Here is a 13,425-nt window from a genome sequence, read left to right as displayed (position 1 = left end):
TTTCAAAATGCAAGCATTTCCACAATGCTGAAAATCTCACCCCAACATCCTTGTTCAACATCAAAATATTCTGCTTTGTGAATTGGAAGTGTTTAATTTTCCTATTCCATTCATGTTGACTTTGTAATCATACTGGAATACCAAATTAAATATTACAATATGTTCCTACTAGATGCTGCAGATGTTGATACATGTAGGACAGTGTTTTGACAGTATCTATATTTAATACCTAAGAATTGTAATTTTTCAGAATTTTTCTCAGAGAGGAATTTGGATTTTTTTATTCTGATTCAGCATGAAAACAAATGTTAAAATGTTAGCATTTCCCTGAGTGTAGAAATTCTTACCAGCTGTAATTATAATTATCCTAAATAATTTTGTTTGTGAGGCCAAATAGAGGAATGGCAGCTAGAATATGCAAGCCTACATATTGTAGTCTATTGATATTCACAGCTTATGCTTTTCATTTGAGCAATTTTCCTTAATTTTTATTTTCTTCTTGTGTATGCGACTTATGCAAGACACATTTATTCTAAAATAGCTTTCAGTCATTTAAATCTTTTGTTCCATTGTTTCTAACATCAGACAGCTCAGCGCTGGGATCTTAGCAAAGCATAAAATGTCTCTAATTTTGTAAGCTAACATTTGTTTGACCTGTTCCCTTCTTGGTTAGGTTGTGAGAGTGGAGAAAAATAGACCACTAATATTCAAAGAAAAATATGTATGGAAAGTTAAGATTTTTCCATTAAACTGTTCAAGTATGAGCTCAAGTCTTTTTTTGTATACAAGACTTTTTTTTCTTCAGTATTGCCTCTCTTTGTATGAGTATGTCTACAGATATTCACATCCCCAGGTGAGAGCTGAGAGGATTTAAGGGGAAGAACATGCCATCTAGAACATTTTTTTCAGTTTATATATTTACAACACGATTTAGCTGTACTCACCAGCTCTGCAGCTTGGCTCGGGCTACCGAAGTCAACTGGTGTTTTTCTACCTGCTGTCGCAGGGGATTTATGGTTCTGCAGGCCAAATTCGGCTTCCAGTTACACCTCTGCAACCCCACCGACTGTTAATGGCATTGTATGGGGGTCACTGAGAATATAATTTGGCCTGCAGTTATGTAGAATCATGCGATGCTTTTATTTATTATTTTTTTCCTAGGGTCACTTTCTGGAGCAAAACCACAGCTTAACTACAGGGGGTCTGTGGTCAGTAAATAAATCTGAGACCCGAAGGCGGTGTTGCAGAGATCAGTGCTAAAGCAGAACAATCCCAGTTTGGAGGAGAGATCCTCTACAGCATTTACATTTTAGTTATCGCTGCTTTTTTTCATTCTTGGGAAAGCTGCCCCAAAAGCAAGCTGACCATTCTGAGGGCTGAAAAGGCCCCCAAGTATTTCGAAGATGGAGGATCGGCTCCCAGGTTGCTCGAAGAGATCGATGGAAAGAAACAAGGCCTTTTTGTTACAAACAATGTCGAGAAACGTTTTTGTGTTGTAAGGCGATTTCGGCTGCTGTTTTGTTTTCTGTTTGTCATCTATTGTTACAGACCTGAAAGGTTGCTGGGTATTTCCAGCCAGCCCTCCCTCCCCAGCCTCCCTTCTTCAATTTTCTTGAATATTCTGCCCAGCTGTGCCCTTTCTTTTCATTTTGCAGTTGGGTGTCGCGTCCAAAGAGAACCAAAGCCTAACGAGATGTGTTTCACGGACTTGCTGGGCTTCGAGTCTTGCCCTTAATGAGTTACCAGAGAAAATTCTCAGCCTGAGCATTTTATGTACTTCTTGTAAAGATATTAGCAGCTGCCAGTTATCTTTTGACAGAGGGTCTGCAGCCCGGCCATAGCACCGGGACTTTCTGGAGATAGTTGGCAGTAAGGGCCATGAGACCGTGCAGCTCCTCTCTCCTTCGTTGAGCTGGACCGTACCTGCTGCTGGGGTGTTGCCACTCTGTGACACAGAGTGTGGCAGGTGGAGCTGAAACTTCATTTTAAGCCTTTAACTTCTCATGTCACTTGACTATACCCTCTAAGGAAAGTGATCTATGATACTGGCTTTGCCCTCCTTAATCTGCTAGGAGACAAAGCAATGCTTGGCTTCATTGCTGCTATTTTGATTGTAATTGGTGGGTGCTAAAGATGCAGGAGACAGTAACGGTGCCTTTTGGAATATTAGGAGGTGAAGAAATACACTTGAAGAACTGGCAGGTTATCAGAGGGGAAAAAATTTCAGAAAAAAAATCTCTTAGGAAACCAATGTTTGTTTGCTGACTCTACTAATTAGTCCATAGGGGTTTTGTCATGTAATTGTCACTGATCTTAATAGATACATTTCTTTCTAGACACATACTAGGACTTACTTCTTAGATTTTAATATCTTCAATGAGTTTCTTCTATAAGCAAATAAAAGAGGACACTGACAAATAGGCAAAAGCCAAAAACTTTGCAAATCCAGTACAAAATTACTACGGGATGATTTCTTCTGCTTTCCAGACTGCCAGTGATACTGCCAGAGCTGGCTGGCAATCAGGAGTGCTTGGTATTCCGGTAGTGACCCTCCTCCTTCCCCAGCCAGCTCCTTGGAAGAGTCCCTGCATGGAGATGTGAGAGCATGGGTTCAGGTTTCTCTGTAGCGTGTCAGAGGCAGCAGCCTTACGCTTGAAGTGCAGGTACAAGGCAAAGAAGAAAGATAAACGAAAGCTTTGCAAAGAGTAGATTGAAGCAAGGAAACAATATAATAAATAAATGACTAGGTAGATGAGGTGCCATGCTTTTATCTCATTTCCAAGCTCTGCCTAGGAAGGCTGGTAAATAAAACCAGCCAATCCGTGCAGCGATTCCTAGACAAGAAAATGACTTAATGTACAGCAGAGAGTGGAGCTGATGGAAGGAGGCTGTGTGCACGATCACTACCTGCTCAATCGTTTTCCCCTGAAACAAATATTTCCTATCATCATTAATGGTAATTTCTGGAGACGCTGGACAGAGGTGGTTAAATCACTCCGCACTTCAGATGCGTGTGGTTTTTAGTCATTAATAATCTGGGTAAGTTCTTGATTAGTGGCTACAAGTTATCAAGAAATGTATCTTCAGGGTAGTGAAATCTGTTCTCTCTCTTGTAAATGTGGAATAAACTTGAAGTCAGTAGTGTGCCACTGATGCGCAGCAAGCTTAATTGAAGTTAAAACAATTTCTATTTGCAGGCACAATGCTAATACTGAAAGAAGAGTAAAGTTCCCCTTTGTGCAGGAGGCCTGAATGCAGCAAAAAAATGGTTGGTCTGGGAGAAAAAAACCCCAGGCTGAAGTGTATGTACTAAGTAGGACCATCATCCAGTGCAATAAGCAGAAAAACGGCTTGAGGTTATTAAGGTCATTGAAACTATCAGCCGAGTGCATAGCAAAAAAAGCAAACAAGATAATAGATTGCAATAGATCGCTCTATGTAAGCAAGAAAATAACAGAGAGCACATCTGATTCTTGGTATATGGAAAAATGTATTTTTCTGGGAAAAAAAATGAAGCATCTGTACACTCAACAGGTGTGTTCATTTTCACATATGCTATAGTTCGCAGCTTGTGTATCAATGCACACATCAAGTGTTTGCTTTTAGAAAATTATATTGATTGTTTTCTCATCTTTTTAGAAAAAACATTGCAATACATGCTATGAGCATAGACAATGACACAGCAAAAACAAGAGAGAAGTAATCAGCATGGTTTCCCCCCCAGCAGGACTAAATCATTATAACTATAAATCAAACAAGTTATTACAGGGCTAAAACAGCCCTGAAAATTCCAAGTAGCAGCAGCAGATAATTAAAGGGGAAAAGTTGAGACCAAGCCTTATATTTAAATGTTTCATGAACTCATTGCAAATACCTTTATTTTCTTTCTTTTTTTCCTCTCTCATTCCCTCTCTCAAGTGGCAAACAATAGTAATCAGAAAAAGAAAGTGCAGGAAAAAATACTACTTACAAATTGTCCTTAGCAGTGTAGTGGCCTAATTGGTGAAGGGGTGATGCGGTCCTGGAGTATGGATGGAGAATGGCACAGATGGAGAACTGTTGTGTGCTGATGAGAGAGCAAATGCTGTCGAAGGCATTTTGTGGCATTAGATAAGGTTCTGGCTGGTCTCCATTGGCAGTACCAATCTCGTTGCTCTCAGCATGTGAAGAGATTTCACCCTCTAAAGCCAGGGCTGGACGGCTGTAAAGAGGTGCGCCAGTGCTGGAGACAGCCAAGAGAGCCCGGGAGCAGAATTTTAGGAAAACATCTAGCACAGTTGTCACCTGTATTTTCATATGATCTCGCAGTTAAAAATAGGGAAGACAGCGGCACGGTATGACTAGCCAATTCTGTGCAGGCCTTAACAAGAACATCTCTTCTCTGTGGTTCACTTCATACTCATACTTCAATCTCTGCCTAGTTTACACTTGCAGTTTTGCACTGTAAATATATGAAATACTCTTTATACCAACACCTCTTTCCACATATCAGTCTCAGTTACATGAATAGACACTCCATAGTACACTTTGAACAGGAGATGTCTAAGTAAAAGTTAACAGATTGTGTTGTATGGTGAACTCCCTCTGAAGAGACATAAAAGATCTTTTACAGTAAACAGGAAATGAGTAAGACAAGAAAGAAGTATATAAAATAATAAGTGGTTTAAAGATAGACTGGGAATTTTGCTTTCCTGCCTCATAGTACCAAAATAAAGGCCTATGCAATGAAATTAGAAGGTGGTAAATTATAAAACGTTAAAATATTTTGTGACATGATATATATAATCATATACATGAAACGCAGCACAACTAGAAGAGACTTAATAAAATTCAAAAACAATTTGGAGAATCATCTACATATCCAATATATCTAAAGAGACAATTAATGGCAGCAAGACAAAAAAATCCGTAAGAAATCTTCAGAATTTTAGTCTAACAACCATTACTAAATATCAATATAACAGGTGGAGATCAGAAGGAAAGTGGAGATTACCGTGTAGGAGGTTGTCTGCTGAGATTTTAAACTTTCCTCTGAGATATCTGGTCCTGGTCATTTTAACAGATATATACAAATCGTCTCATCCAATGTGGTCGTTCAGTGCTTGATCCCATCCCTGAACTACAGATCATGCATTCATCCATATGCATTTCTGAAGCTGCGTAAAATTTTCTTTCATAACGTTATGATTTAAATTAACCTTTTGATTAGAGCAGGAACAGTTAATAATTAAATAGAGGGAAAACTAAACCTGCAGGTAAAAAAAAGCCATTTCTTTGAGCCTGACCACAGGCAAATTTATGCCCTTTTCTGTAAATACACTGTATTTTGATTAAGCAGTCAAGTTCGCTTTCGGTTCGTACTCTCCCTATTTAATCAACAACGGCAAGAGAGAGAGAATCAGATCCTTGATTGTTATTGATGGCTTATTGTAAACAGTTGGTTGCAAGACAATGCAAAACACGGGCATGATTGATATTGTGACAAACAAAAAACAAGGAAAGCCAGATGCAAAATGTAGTTTTTACCTTGATTCCTCCTTGAAAAAAAATACTTAAATACAGTGAACTGGCTGTTAACAACCTCACTGTTAAGAAGCAAAACCCCATTAAAAGACAGGCTGGCCACAAGCGAGATGGGTGCAAGACCCAACATGCAAGTTGCAGGAAACCCCCTTGTTTTGCAATTAGAAACCCAGCCAGCAAAATCGTGAGCATAAAGCCACTCATCCTGTACGTAATGTATGGTTTTGGTTGCTTGCTTTTCTTTAATCTGGAACAGTAGTAAAGGTTCTTGGGTTTACACTTCCAATAGATAAAAACCTGTTTTCTAAGACTTGCAACTTGAACGTGGTTACCAGGAGAATTTGCTCTCCAATTACAATTTTTGTGTAACAAGTGCATGTTATAGCCAATATAGCTCTTTTAGTCAAAGTAGTAACAATGCTGTAATGTGATTGACATAGAAAAGGATCTCTACTCTTCTGAGGAAAGAACAGCGTAAACCAACCCCTTTGAACACTTCCCTATTAAGTCCTGGATGCAGGAAACGCCATTCCCCTTCCACATACTTAATGAAATTTCAAAATGTTGTTTTATCTGTCAGTACACAGAAATATGCGTATGCATTTACAATATATACGTATATTCTGGGTTTTATTATGAGAAGTTGTCTAAACTCACTTTAGTAATCTAGACCTTAGATAAATCTGGTTTGAAGTGAAGTCGGGTGTCGGAAAACATCTTCTGGCTGGGATTGTGGAATAAAATGTTCTGCGATGCTAAAGCAGCTTATCCTAAACTTATCAATTAACAGTCAAAGTGATGTGTAGTGGATCACTGGGTGATGGTCTTTTGCAAGTTTCTAGAAACAAAACAGCCTTGTTTTAAGAAGTAGCTTTAAAGATTGTAACTCTTCACTTGAATTACTAGTTGGTTTGGATTAAGGCCTTTTACTAGATGAAAAACACTTGTTATAAAACAGGCTTAAATCTGAGTTTTAAAAGCTTCTTATGCATGTGAACTACGTATGTCATTTTATAATGTCATGCTGGTACTTAAAAGCATACTCTTACACAAAAAACCCCCCAAACTCAGAAACTAAAAATATGTCTAACATATATACAAGCAGTGATAGCCTTTATGCTAGGTTTACCCTCATTAAATACTGAATGTAAGTGGCTGATATTACTGAAACAGCAGCAGCAGATTAGAAAACCATACAAAACCAAGACTAATACAGAACCTGAAGTGCAATATTTCTAACCACTGCACCTCATGGAAATCCAAATGCTACCTATGAGGCTCGAGCAATGTCGGCTCTCAGGGCAGACGGTGTACTGAGAAATACCCACTTCGTGAGTCTCTAGTAGATTTTTAAAAATGGCCGATCTTTCATTCTGCACTGTCTCAGCAGACTGGGATGTGACGATGATGTTGAATTAAACTACTGTCTTAATAGACTTGGAAATTAAACTATCATAAGTAACGTATTAATTGGAATAGTTTATTACCTTTGAAAAATATGAAGACTAATAGCATATGTATAATCAGAATCAGACATCTTTAGATAATTCTGACAGTGTGTTCTTAGCAACCATCAGGATGAGCCCTTGGTTTATCCAGCCTTTAAATTATTTTTATCAGCAGAATGAATTGTCTTTGATAATTTCTAGTGCATATATTCTAGGGGTCAAACTACAATTCTGGAACATTTTATGCTTCCTCACAGACAAGTGTTAGAGGAGAAAGTGTAAGGTCTGAGTCTGGCTGAATCTTCTCTGCAGTTGTTTTTAAGGTGATTTGGCACTGATCACACTATGATTTGCTTTTATACTGACAAAAATGAGATGAATGAAAAATAAAGCTCAGTGTTTACAGAGACTTGGATCACCCCAAGGACAAGGAATGAGAAACGGTTTTTCAGATGTCTCCTCTTACGTCATCTATGTCACATGTGGATTTATCCTCAAGAATGGCAGGACCTCTTTATTCTTTTGTTTAACTTTTCCCTTTAAATTTAAAATGTTCAGTCTGTTAATTTCTTGGCCTTTCTAGCTTTTTACACAGCTGCTTTGTGCTTAGTAAAGTAATGTAATGTTATAGAATAGCCAAAATCCAAACCATTAGGGCACAAGGCAAACATAAACAAGTTATATAATGCTGCAATCATTCCTTTATTAAAGTAAGTGGAAAATTCAAGGCGTACGTAATCTTTTTGGACGACTGACAGGCAGGTGTGATCAAGAGAATGGGGAATCCAGTGATTGTAGGCAGATAGAGAGACAGGTTTGTCTGGGTGATTAGAAAGTAAAGTGAGATGGAATTGGCAAAAACGGGAGAACGCGTCGGCTGTCCCAGGACAAGAAGAAGTAACAGTGCAGAGACTGCTGGGGTTTTTAGAGGAACCACCCGCAGCAGTGATGAGCAAGTGTCTGGGGAGATTCAGGAGCCAGGACCCGCTGACAAAGAGGACTGCAAAGCAACTGTGCCAGAAAAGTGATAAAAAGAAGTGCAGAGCGGGCTTAAAGAACTGCCAGACCCTCTCTGATTCTCAATAATCCCTCAGTATATTCAACATAGAAGGGAAAAAGATAACACCGGGCTTCAGGCACCTCCCAGCCCAGGTCACTGTACGCATCCCTCCCGTGCACGGTCCACCTCCCCGCACACCCCATGAGCACACCTCCACCTGGGGTCCTGGGGGGGGCAGCTGGCCCCAGCCCTTTTTCAGGAAGGATGGTTTTACTGCACCGGGGCTGTTCAGCTCCACTTGCTTTCAGACGTCCTGACACTACACACCAGATCAGCTCACGCAACATCACTGTTACTGAAAATTGCCCCTCTTCATCCTTCCCGCTGCATGCCGTGATCTGTGTTAGCAGCAAGCTGGACCATTTCTCAGCAAGGCTAAAGCAAAGCCAACCCAAGTCCAGCCTTTCTCACAACTCCTACTTTCTGTCATCTGTATGTCTTCCTTTGCTCAGCATTTGCATTGTGTTTTGGCCTGATCTTCCCTCCAGCTTGCTCTATGCATCTCTTTACCCATCACCGCGTTTGCTCTCTCGTATGTCGCAGCCTGGAGACAGGCAGTCAGAAACACCCCAGCCAGTCTTTAACAACAACTACAAAAATAAGAGATGCTCTTCCTATGCTGAAGTCGCAGAGCGCTGCTGGCAGGACCTGCCCTCAGGGAGCCCAGGAAGTCTGTGCAGTTAAGTACAAAAGCAGCGCGGCTCCTAAAAACAACATGTATTAGCTCCAATCCAAGAAGTCAGTGGGCGAAACAGGAATACATGAGAAAAAGTATCTTCACACCAGTGTGAGGCACACACACATGGACCGGGGCACAAAGCCAGGTCACTTCAAGCTGTATGAAAAGTTTAAAACAGGTAAGAATAGCCCTCTTTGGGCAGCAGAAGATGCCTCCCCCGACTGTCTCAAATATCAGCCACAGCCCTGACCACACACGCATTTCAGTGTGGCACAGTCCTCGCCCCTTTGGCCACTTCTGTACTGCTCTGAAGATCTTGACATCCAAACTCCACCTCCCAGCTTCCTTGACCTGGCCCCCCGTCCATCATCAGCGTGAGGACGCCCTGCTTGTGGTGGGGAGTCACCTGCTTCTCTGTAATGGGTGGGACCTAATGCAGCCAGCATGCCCAAAACGAAGGCTCCCATATCCATGGGGTTCGGTCCCACCATTTCCCCCGAGGCCAGCTGGCCGGCTGTGACAGCAGCGAGTGCAGTATTCAGGGAAGTGCCTGCAGACAGCACGGATGAGACCAGTGAACTCGGCTACTGAACCCTGAACACTAACAGCAGCGGTGTTGTCATAGCCCCATTTGGCTAAGGGGACGGGCAGGGTTACGTGTGCTTGAAAGCTTGTCTGCTGTGTTCTCCCCACAAACCTCGCCTTGCGTAATATTGTTGTACGTCGTACTCAAGTATTCTTGCAAGCAGATGCAACAAAAATACAGGTGCAGATCAACGCATGGTATTCAGTTCGTGAGGGGCGATTCTGCTTTTTTATTTCCTTCACATTAGAACAGCGCTAACCAAGTTTCTGATGAAAGACGTGTTTATCTTACAGTATTGCTAAGGAAGAGATCATAGACACATGGAGGACCTGGTGTCATGGAAAACTCTTGCTTTGGACCTAAATCATCTTCTTGGCTGTTTGCTGAACCCCAACAAAATCCTCTTAGCTATGGGTTGGGCAGTGTTGCACAGGGTATGCCGCAGGTGCTTGCAGACATCACTATACAAACATTGAAATAACCCCACTGCAATTATTGACACTAGATATTTTTTAACACAAATGAACTAACTGTCAACAAATCCATTTCCATAGTGGGCATAATTAAACTTTTTTTTTCAATAGCATTATTTTATCAGTGTTGGAATATTGCCAGTCCATCTCTCTTGTTTAATCTCTCTGAAATTCTCCCGCTCCTCTCCCACCTTGACTAATAGAAATAACACTGTGCCATTTTGCTGCAACAGTTTTTCCATTAAGGAGTGTATTAGCCAGGGTTGGATGTGGTATGGAAATTTGACACCCTGCTGTTATTTTGTTCTGATTTCCCAATGAAAGTCAATCACTTAGTTTCGCTCCCGTTTTAGTATGGGTTTTTGTTTCTTTTCTTCTTTTTTGTAAATATGCTGGGTCTTATCCCCCGATTGCTTAGCATCCCTTATGTGCAGGATCTTGTCAAAGGGCTTTTGAAACTTCATGTATGTTAATCAGTTTATCTACTTGCAGACATTTTCAAATAAAGTCCCAGAATTATGTGAGAACTGATTTCCTGCTGCTGAGATAATGCTGGTTAATCCTTGCTCTACCTAGAATTTCCAGATGTTTTGTTATTCTTTCAGCCAATTCACCAAGTTAAGTTGCAAAGTACAGTTTCTAAGCTGCTAATACCCCTACTCAATTCTAAATAGATTTACTATTTTTAAGTGGTTTATGACAGAAGTTGTTTTTAACAAAAGCTTGTGTATTTTTGTTAGCAGCTCACCTGCATTATACTTATGTTCCTGGAGAAGTTTTCTATGTAAACACATGTGATTGGGGATTTTTTTTATTTTTTATTTTTATTTTTGTTATTGCTTTTTTCTGCATGCCTTCTTCTGACTCTTTGGTTTCTAAGTCTTGATGAACCTCAGGGGGGATGCTTAGACCTTACCTGATATGGAATAGGGGTATTGGGGGGGCGATGCAAACCCAGACCCAGCTAACTACTCATGCTCCAGGCTTTCTCGACCAGATACCTCCTGAAAGTGCGACATGCACCCAATACTCAGATGTACAAATACAATAGTCACTGCAGGGGCAGTCGGTTTAAAAAACCTGAATGGCAGTAATAAGCACACTGAGCTTCTTGCATAATAGCTGTGAGTGGTTTGAGCATTTGGTTGGAGAGGGGAAGTTGTCCCTATTCCAGGACTCTATTTGCACTTATTAGTCCATATTTTGTCCTGTTCTTCTGTAGTCTAAAAAGCTTAGGCTCTTCAGGGAATATGAACTTAAATACTAGGCTAGAAAAACTCAGATTTCTTTTCTTTACTGTGTTCCTGGGCTTCACATCCTTATCACTATAGCCACACCGGCAAGGGTCAGTTTTTCCCAATGAGGCTATTTTCTTGAAAAGTGAAATATCTGAGAAAGACTGAGAGGGATCAAAAGCTGTCCCCCTTCATGGCCAAATGCTGTAGCACTGGTTCTGTTACATGGAAGGTTGGTCTTACACCCATGTACTATCTCCCCCAGCATTACTGAAGAAAAATAAATGGGTCCCATCAGATGATTGCCCACAGCAAAGGAGCCTGCTCTCAGTCCCTGGGACTTCCTACTGTGTAGCTTGCAGATACCTCTCTCCTTGGCAAAGTTTTTTTCCCCTTCCAGGTAACCGACCCTCCCTAAGCTACAATGTAGGGTGCGTAAGACCTTATTGCTCCATACGGTCCTGCTATGCTCAAATGCCCAATATTATGCAAGATGATCCTTAGTTTGGGGGTACCTAAAATGACTCTTTTTTTGCATAAAGGGGGAAAAAAAAGCATATGCAGCTTGTCAAAATTGTCTGCAGGTGCTCAAAACCCCGCATGAATTCCAGACGCAATCCCAAACGACTGTTTCCCAGCACTGCCTAATCTTCTGAGCACCTCCCTACTGAACCTGAAAGCTCCTCGGGCATTTAGCTTTATTCACCCACACACGTTATGGAGATCCTGTTTTGAGAAGATAGGCACTTATCTCTTGCCTCAAGTCCCACTGCAATCCAGCTTAGAAAGACAGGCATTTAAATCCATTTTAGAAAGCTGAAAAATTAGCAGCAGTCAGAATTATGTCTTGCTTCTTCCAGCGTGGGCCATCAGCTTCGGCATACGTGCGAAACACAGCGAGCACGTCTCGAGCTAAGCACGGGAGTGGAAGTGTACATTTTACCGTTTGAGAGGGATTGATGTGACCCCGTCGAGATCTTACGAGACTGCTCCAGCTATTATGCCATGCTCGGGCAGAAAGCATTGACCTCTCCTACTGAACTCAAACCACTGCGTGGTGGATCCAAGGAGTTGCTGGCTCCAGTTCTCATCTCAAGAGGAGGAAAACCAAGAGGAGCAAAACCAAGAGGAGCAAACTCATACATCTGGAAAAGATGTGTTCTATGGGAGATTGTCATGGAACAAACAAGAAAAATAGGGCATAACCTTATAACCCTCCAACCCGTGCCAGAGAGTGTCTGAACTGCTAGGCTACCCTTAGGTTTGCTTTCGTCTGGTCTGATGTGGCCCCATGCCTCGTGCGTTCCTGGCTGCACAGGCTCTCAGCTGCAACACCTACCATCCATACTACCTGATGGTTGCTGATTATGCCATTCTGATGGGAAGTTTGAGCTCAGGGCTTAATTAGAGTCTAGAAACATCACCCACTTCCTTTCTTACAGCTTTATGCATCTTTATGCAAAATGTGGGTGGAAGCACTGTGATCACATACTGCTTCGTCAGTGCCAGTCCTGCAGGAGGGACAGATAGTCTGGAGCATGTGTCGATGGAGTGTTACTAGTGCTTCCGATGACTTTCCAAGAGGATATCTGTGCTCTAACCGCAGGCTGGCTTTGCCTGCTGGTGCTGTAAGTTCACTTACCATCAGTGGAAAGAAGGAAGCCCTCTAAGCACCTCAGAGGAAGCAGTCATCTTCTGCAGGTCTTCAGAAGCGCCTGTGTCTGTCCACTGCCCATACAGCAAAGCTGAGGCAATTAGATTACTCCTTTCATCCCTTCCAGGGCTCAGACACCAAAAAAATTTAATTGAGGTAGTAATGTCTCAGTGAGGTATCTGAAGCAGACGGACAAAATTCTGGCCTGAATACTCAAGGCTTCGCAGTTAATGATTGCAGGAAAACCCCCAAAATATCAATAAGTGAAGATGGTGACTATTGAAAACCAAGGAAAAGGAAGTATCAATTAAAATTAGGATGCATTATAAGACACTATTTGAAAAGAATCAAAGACCTACAGCCTTTTGTTAATATTTTCATTTCTCCTCAAGTCCCATCAGCCTTTAGAAAAAACAATTTAATACAGTGTTGAAACAAATTTTCCTCATCATTTCTGCGAAACCATACTCGTGACTCATGGAGGGTTGAAAATAATTTTAGCACCTTCAGAAAAAGTAGTGGGACCAATAAGACCGTAATGTTAACCCATCGGCTGTTCCCCACTCAGTCTAATTCTTTGGGTAGCATTGACTGAAAAAAGAGTTTTTATTTCTGCAGCTTGAATACGCATTGATTGATTTTATTATACTAGAAAACCTGAGAAAGCGTGGTATATTTATATACAGATCATGTAAATACACTGTAGGCAAGTTTCACAGTTTCATGTTGCAAAGGGCTTTCATTAATGCTGTAGTTCTGAGAAAAGG

This window comes from Gavia stellata, chromosome 1 (assembly GCF_030936135.1).
Source record: "Gavia stellata isolate bGavSte3 chromosome 1, bGavSte3.hap2, whole genome shotgun sequence".
Lineage (NCBI taxonomy): Eukaryota > Metazoa > Chordata > Aves > Gaviiformes > Gaviidae > Gavia > Gavia stellata.
Note: the sequence above shows the minus strand (reverse complement) of the source record.